General features: G+C 43.0%; 1 pseudogene; it reads left to right on the forward strand.

The window, feature by feature from the left end:
- Positions 1-2527: 2527 nt before the first annotated feature.
- Positions 2528-3273, forward strand: LOC106697524 (annotated as a pseudogene).
- The last annotated feature ends 3420 nt before the right edge of the window (positions 3274-6693 follow it).

Genomic DNA, 6693 nt, shown 5'->3' on the forward strand with positions numbered 1-6693 from the left:
CCAGCTGGTAGGCTCCAATCACCTGATGGCAAATGGGGAACTGGGGGTGGGTGGCCGGGCCACTGCGGGCAGCTGGGGAAGATGGCCTTGATCGCAGGCCAGGCTTAGGGACTGTACCCGTGCATGAATTTTGTGCGCCAGGACTCTAGTAAATATATATTTTTAAAAAGAGTAAAGAGTCTGGAAGGTATGGATCAAACTGTTAACAGGGCATGGAGATAGTAACTGGTTATCTACTTTAAAGGGTTAACTTTCTTCTTGAAACAGCAACCCTCTCTATCTGTTAAACCTCTTGTCTTCTTGCTCTGTCTGCCAGTTGTTCCAGATGGATGCTGCTGTCATCTTTTTAATCTCCCTCTCTCGCTGCAGGGATTGCTACCCAAGAGCCCTGGCCACAGGGATTAGTTCAGAGATTTGCCTGTGACCCACACCAGACAGTCAGGGTGCTTTCTGAGGGTTTTTCTTCCTTTAAGAGGAGAAGAAAGACTTTCCTCCCCAGTCACAAAACAATTCTTAAACTTCTGGTGGCCAATTACATTTCAAGTGGTAAGGACTTAGTCTGAGAGAAAGAAGTGAACATACACAAAAAAGTGGGGATGAGACAAAGCTAGTCTCGTGTATCTGCTTCCCAGAGTCCTCAGGGCCAGCTCATACACTTGCCCTTCCAACGGCTTGGCTATGGGAGCAAATAAATATCCCTATTTGTTTAAGATGGGTCAAAGTAGGTTTCTGTCAGATATATGCAGAAGCCCTAACAAGTACCTTGTATGAAGGAGTTGGGGAATTCCACTTTCAACCTTGTACACTAATTATATTCATCAAAATATTTTTGGCTACAAATTAATAACAACTCTATTTGAGCTCGCATAAACAAAGAGGGAGTTTATTACATCATGTTCCCAAATGTAGGAAGGGCATGGGGAAGCCGGCCTTAGGAATATCTAGAAGCAAGGATCTAAATGCCATCAAAATTCTCTTCTATTTTTGTTTCTGGATCTCAGCGTTATTCCTCAACTGTGGGCTTACTTTTCTCACTTAGTGGGAATGACCATTGCTCACAGATTCTAGGGTGACATCTTCATAGCATCTGAAAAGAAAGCTCTTCTTCCCTCATTTTGAGTTAGCAAAACTCTCAGGGGAGGATTCTGATTGGCCTGGTTTTGGTCACATGCCCATTGCTGCACCAATTTCTGGGGCCAAGAATGTAGGTACTATCATTGCCCACATTGGTTCGCATGCCCTCTCCTTGATCCTGTGGCCAGGAATGTGGAGTCATGTAAGAACATGGCAGTTCCTATCTCAAAGCAATGACTAGAGTGAGGGAAAAAGAGTTTTTCTTCAGAGAAACTGGTTCTGATATGGTAGTGGGGAATTCTACTAAGTAGGGCAGTAGATACCTAATATTTGTGTCTGTGTTCCACATTCTATATTGTTCATCTATTTTATAACAAATAGGTAACACTTTGAACACATATTAATCTATATTATATATTTGCTGTTAGTTTTAAATGCTTTCCTCCTGAAGTAATATCATATTTATAAGAAACCTCAGAAATCATCTGGTTTGACTACTACTAATGCAAACTATTCTCTTACGCTGTCCTGGACCAGGGACTTAAATATTGTGATATCTCCAATGACGTGAAGAATGAGTAAAGGTTCATTTCTCTTGAAAACAGAGTTGGGATATAAGAACACGGTTGACTAAGCCAGAAGCTATTAATCTATCTGCAATTTTTGGATTACCTTGGGGAAATTGCTATCTCTCTGATTTCCTTTTCTTATTAAAAAATGAAAGTAACATAGTAATACTATAATGCTTTAAACATACTACAGTGGGGGAGGAGCATGGGAGGGCTCCAATACCTTATAAACACAACCTACAAAGTATCAGTCTTAATCATTTTTGTGTACTGTTATGAGAATGACATCCATTCAGTTAAGGTATAAAATTAGCCTGAAATGCTGAATCATAGTTTAAATTCAACGGGTATGTTATTTAGTATTTATTGAACACCAACTTGTTCCAGATGCTTTACAGGGTACAAAATGTGGCCTGTGTTCTCAGGACTCTTGAGTCCTTCAGGGAGAGTTCTGTTTGCTGTTTGCTGTTCAGGGACACTGCAGTCTTTTGTCAGGGAAGTGCTTTCCCCCCGGAGTCCACTGACATGTTAAAGGTGTAAGTGGTATTCACAATTGTGAACATTGGAAAGGAAATAGATTGACTACCTCTGTCATGTGTTTAGAAGGACAGGACGTTGAGTATAAAGCACTAAGGAGGTAAAAAGCATATAAAGGGAAACAGTGAAGAGAGCAATTTATGCAACATTATGTTTGTTCTGCTTGAATACTCAGGCATAATAATAATAATAATAATAATAATAATACATGGCAATCTGTGATTAGGTAAGAAAAGCTGTTTCACCCCTGAAATTCCAGAGGGACTGCTGCACATTTAAGACAAGCTTCTTAGAAATAGCCTGGGTCTCTATTTTGTGGTGCCTCGGAGGCAGTTGGCAGCTGCAGGATGAAGCTGAACATCCCTTTCCCAGCCACTGGCTGCCAGAACCTCACTGAAGTGGATGCTGAACACAAGCTTCATACCTTTTATGAGAAGCGTGTGGCCCCAAAGTTGCTGCTGATGCTCTGGATGAAGAGTGGAAGGGTTATGTGGTTCGGATCAGTGGTGGGAATGAAAGCAGGGCGTTTTGACCCATGGCTGTGTCTGCCTGCTACTGAGAAAGGGGCGATCCTGTTATAGACCAAAGAGGACTGGACACAGAAAATGCAAATCTGTTTGGGGCTGCATTGTGGATGCCAATCTCAGTGTCCTCACCTTGGTCATCGTAAAAAGGGGAGAGAAGGACATTTCTGGTCTCACTGATACTATTGTGCCTCATCACTTGGAGCCCAAAAGGGCTAACAGACTTGGCAGTTTTCAGTCTCTCTAAAGAATACAATGTCCACCAGTATGTTGTGAGAAAACCCCTAAACAAAGAAAGTAAGAAACCTGGGACCAAATTACCCAAGACTCAGAATCCTGTTACTCCACGTGTCCTGCAACACAAACATTAGCGCATTGCTCTGAAGAAACAACATGCTCAGAAAATAAGAGGCCACAGAATATGCCAAACTTTAAGCTAAAAGAATGAAGGAGACCAAAGAAAAATGCCAGGGACAGATTGCCAAGAGCCATAGCTGTCCACTCTGACAGCGTCTACCTCTAAGTCTGAGTCCAGTCAAAAACAAGATTTTCTAAAGGTAACTAAGTAAGAACAAACATAAAAAGAGAGAGAGAGAGAAATGGCCTGGGTCTGGGGTGAGATGGGCACTGGCTGGTGAGGGATTTGCCAAGTACGCTCTTCCAGTGTGGCACAGTGGGGAAGAACATGGACCCATGACTCAAGCATGACCCATGTGCATTTCAACCCTGTTCTTCTACCTGCTGGCTGTGTGCCTTTTGACCTGTGTTAGCCTTCAGAGACCTCAGTGTCTGCATCTAAACTCAAATATCCTATATAATAAAGAGGTGATATGCAAATTGACCATCACCCCAACATACAAGATGGCCACCCCCATGTGGTCAAAGATGGCCTCCACAAGACGGCCGGCAGGGGAGGGCAGTTGGGGGTGATCAGGCCAGCAGGGGAGAGCAGTTGGGGGTGATCAGGCCAGCAGGGGAGGGCAGTTGGGAGGGACCAGGCCAGCAGGGGAGGGCAGTTGGGGGCAATCGGGCCGGCAGGGGAGCAGTTAGGTGTTGATCGGGCCGGCAGGGGAGCAGTTAGGTGTTGATCAGGCTGGCAGGGGAGTGGTTAGAGGGTGATCAGGCAGGCAGGCAGGCAGGAGGGCGGTTGGGATCCAGCAGTCCCGGATTGTGAGAGGGATGTTCTACTGCCGGTTTAGGCCTGATCCCTGGAGAGGGTGCAGGCTAGGCTGAGGGACACACACCCCCACACACACCCATGCACAAATTTTGTGCACCGGGCCTCTAGTCCTATATAATAAAAGGCTAATATGCAAATTGTCCCCTCAACCAGGAGTTTGACCGGGAGTTCAACCAGGGTGCAGGGCCAGCCGGCCAACTGCCCGTGGCCCCTCCCCCTGGCTGGCAGGCCCCGATCGGGCAGGCTGGCCAGACCCCACCCATGCACAATTTCATGCACTGGACCTCTAGTATATACATATATATTTAAGCATATAAAAATAAATTTAAATATATGTATGTATTCCATAACAACTAATTGCAGATTTGATTATGTGAACTATAATGCCTGGCATATAGTAGGCACTAGTAGAAACTGGTTGAATTGAATTTTTGTTATTCTGTCATGAGATAGCCGAACCTCACTGAGGATCACATGGTTTCAAGAGCAAGCAGCAGGGTTGTAAAGATAGTGAGATGGGGGAAATGCATCATTGGCAGAGCACTCCTGGGGTATAGGCTTCAGGCAGGCATGATAGCCTTCCTTTTCATGGGGGGGGGGAGTTTAGACTTCCTTCAGTTTCCCTGCTTTGATCATTCTATGCTACCGGATGGTCTTCTGCACACACCTAAGGTCCTTTGACCTGCAACCTAGAAAACCAGTGCTTAATCTGGATGGAGCCTGTCCCCCACCTCCCCACCGCTCACCCCAGACCTCTGGTCTCCATCAGCTGTGCGATACTACTTAGCGCACTGTTGATGTAATGCTTCAGCTGCCGCAGGTTTGTACTTTGAATAACATTAAAATCCATAGGATGTGGAGCTGGGGTGATAACATGAATGATGGTTCATTGGCAGAATGTGTTTCCCAAAGATCACGCAGAGTTTGTGGGGTGCAGTTTCTTTAATCTAGCAGCAGGTTGGCTGATCGTTGCTTTCCAGAAACTGTTCACCAGCTTTGACGCGTCAGCCATGGCACCATGGAAACAAGCAGTCCAACATTGCTAAGTAAACTGGCAAGAGAGGGCTGTGTTAAACAGTGTGGCAACGTTTTCATTTAAATAAGAAACGTAGCTGGCAAATGGAACCGAATCTCCAGTTCTTCCGTCCTTTGAGCAGCCACATGCAGAAGGGAGCTGTGAGGAAGAGAAATGGAACAAGAGAGGAAGCCAGGTTAAGGGGATATTTCATCCGCTCCAGGTGAGGCTGATGAAGTGCCCTCGTCTCACGGAGAGCACCTCATCTTTCCTAAGTCCATTCGTTTTTAAACATTTAAGGTGGCATACGTCACGTGTATTTATTCATCAGTGTGTATTTCCTGAGAACAAGAATTGCCTTTATATAAACAGTACAGTGATCAAATTGAGGAAATCAATACAGTATTGCTAGAATATTTTAATCTATAGACCATGTCTGAATTTTGTCAATTTATTTCAATACTGAACTTTATAGCATGTTCTCTCTTCAGTACACGATTCCACTCTGATCACACATTGCATGTAATTACCACTTCTCTTCATCCTCCTCTCACCTGAAACAGCTCTTCAACTTTCCTTTGTCTTTGACATTGATATTGTTGTTTCACAGATGTTCATTTTTATGGAATATTCCTCTGTTTGGTCTTGATTGATGTTTCCACATGATTAGATTCAGGTTATGCATCATTACATAAGTGATGCCATGCCCTTCTCAAGGTATTCCATCCATGATGGACATATGATGTCCACCTCCTTCTCACTGACAATTTAATTTTGGTTATATGGTCAAGGTGCAGTCTTTTTTCTCCCTTGTATAGTTACTGGTTTTCCTCTTGTGACTAATACACAATCTATGGTGTCATGTCTACTTTTTATTTATTTACTTATTATTTTTTAAATATAGTTTTACTGATTTCAGAGAGGAAGGGAGAGTGAGATAGAAACATCAATGATGAGAGAGAATCATTGATCGGCTGCCTCCTGCACACCCCTCACTGGGGATCAAGCCCACAACCCCGGCATGTGTTCTGACCAGGAGTCTAGCCGTGACCTCCTGGTACATAAGTTGAAGCTCAACCACTGAGTCACACCAGCTGGGCCATGTCTTCTTTTTAAACCAGTGTTTATACCAAACGTCAGAAACAATCTAGAATTAAAATTTTTTTCTAAGTATGTAATAATTCCTGCCATATTTGTTGCAAAAAATATATCCATGTACAACATTGATACGAAATAGAAAGCCAGTAGAATATGATTGAGACTAGAGACTCTGGAGTTAGATGGCTTCGGTTTGAGTCCCAATCCCCTCACTTTCCTGATGGAAAACGTTGGGGTGTTGCCTCCCTGTGCTCAGTTTTATCATCTATACAATCTGAAAGATAAAAATGCTGCCCTCACATATGGGGCTGTTGCAGGATTAAATGAGCTGATAATATGTGTCTGGCACATAGTCAGCACACAATTAACGTTGGTTTTATATGTAATATATATTTTATATACAATATATACTTTTTTCAGGGTAGTAAATAAAATCCAAATAATGAGGTAACATTTTTAGCTACAGGTACTATTCTTCCACTATCAGATCCAAAAATAAACTTAGCCAATATAATTTTCAAAAATCCCTAATGCAAGTGCTTTGACTTTCTTATTCTTTTTTCTTTCTTTCTTTTTCTTTCTTTCTTCTCTTTTCTTTCTTTCTTTCTTTCTTTCTTTCTTTCTTTCTTTCTTTCTTTCTTTCTTTCTTTCTTTTTCTTTCTTTCTTCCTCTTTCTCTCTTTCTTTCCCTCCCTCC

The sequence above is a fragment of the Myotis lucifugus genome, unplaced genomic scaffold, assembly GCF_000147115.1.
Source record: "Myotis lucifugus unplaced genomic scaffold, Myoluc2.0 scaffold_78, whole genome shotgun sequence".
Lineage (NCBI taxonomy): Eukaryota > Metazoa > Chordata > Mammalia > Chiroptera > Vespertilionidae > Myotis > Myotis lucifugus.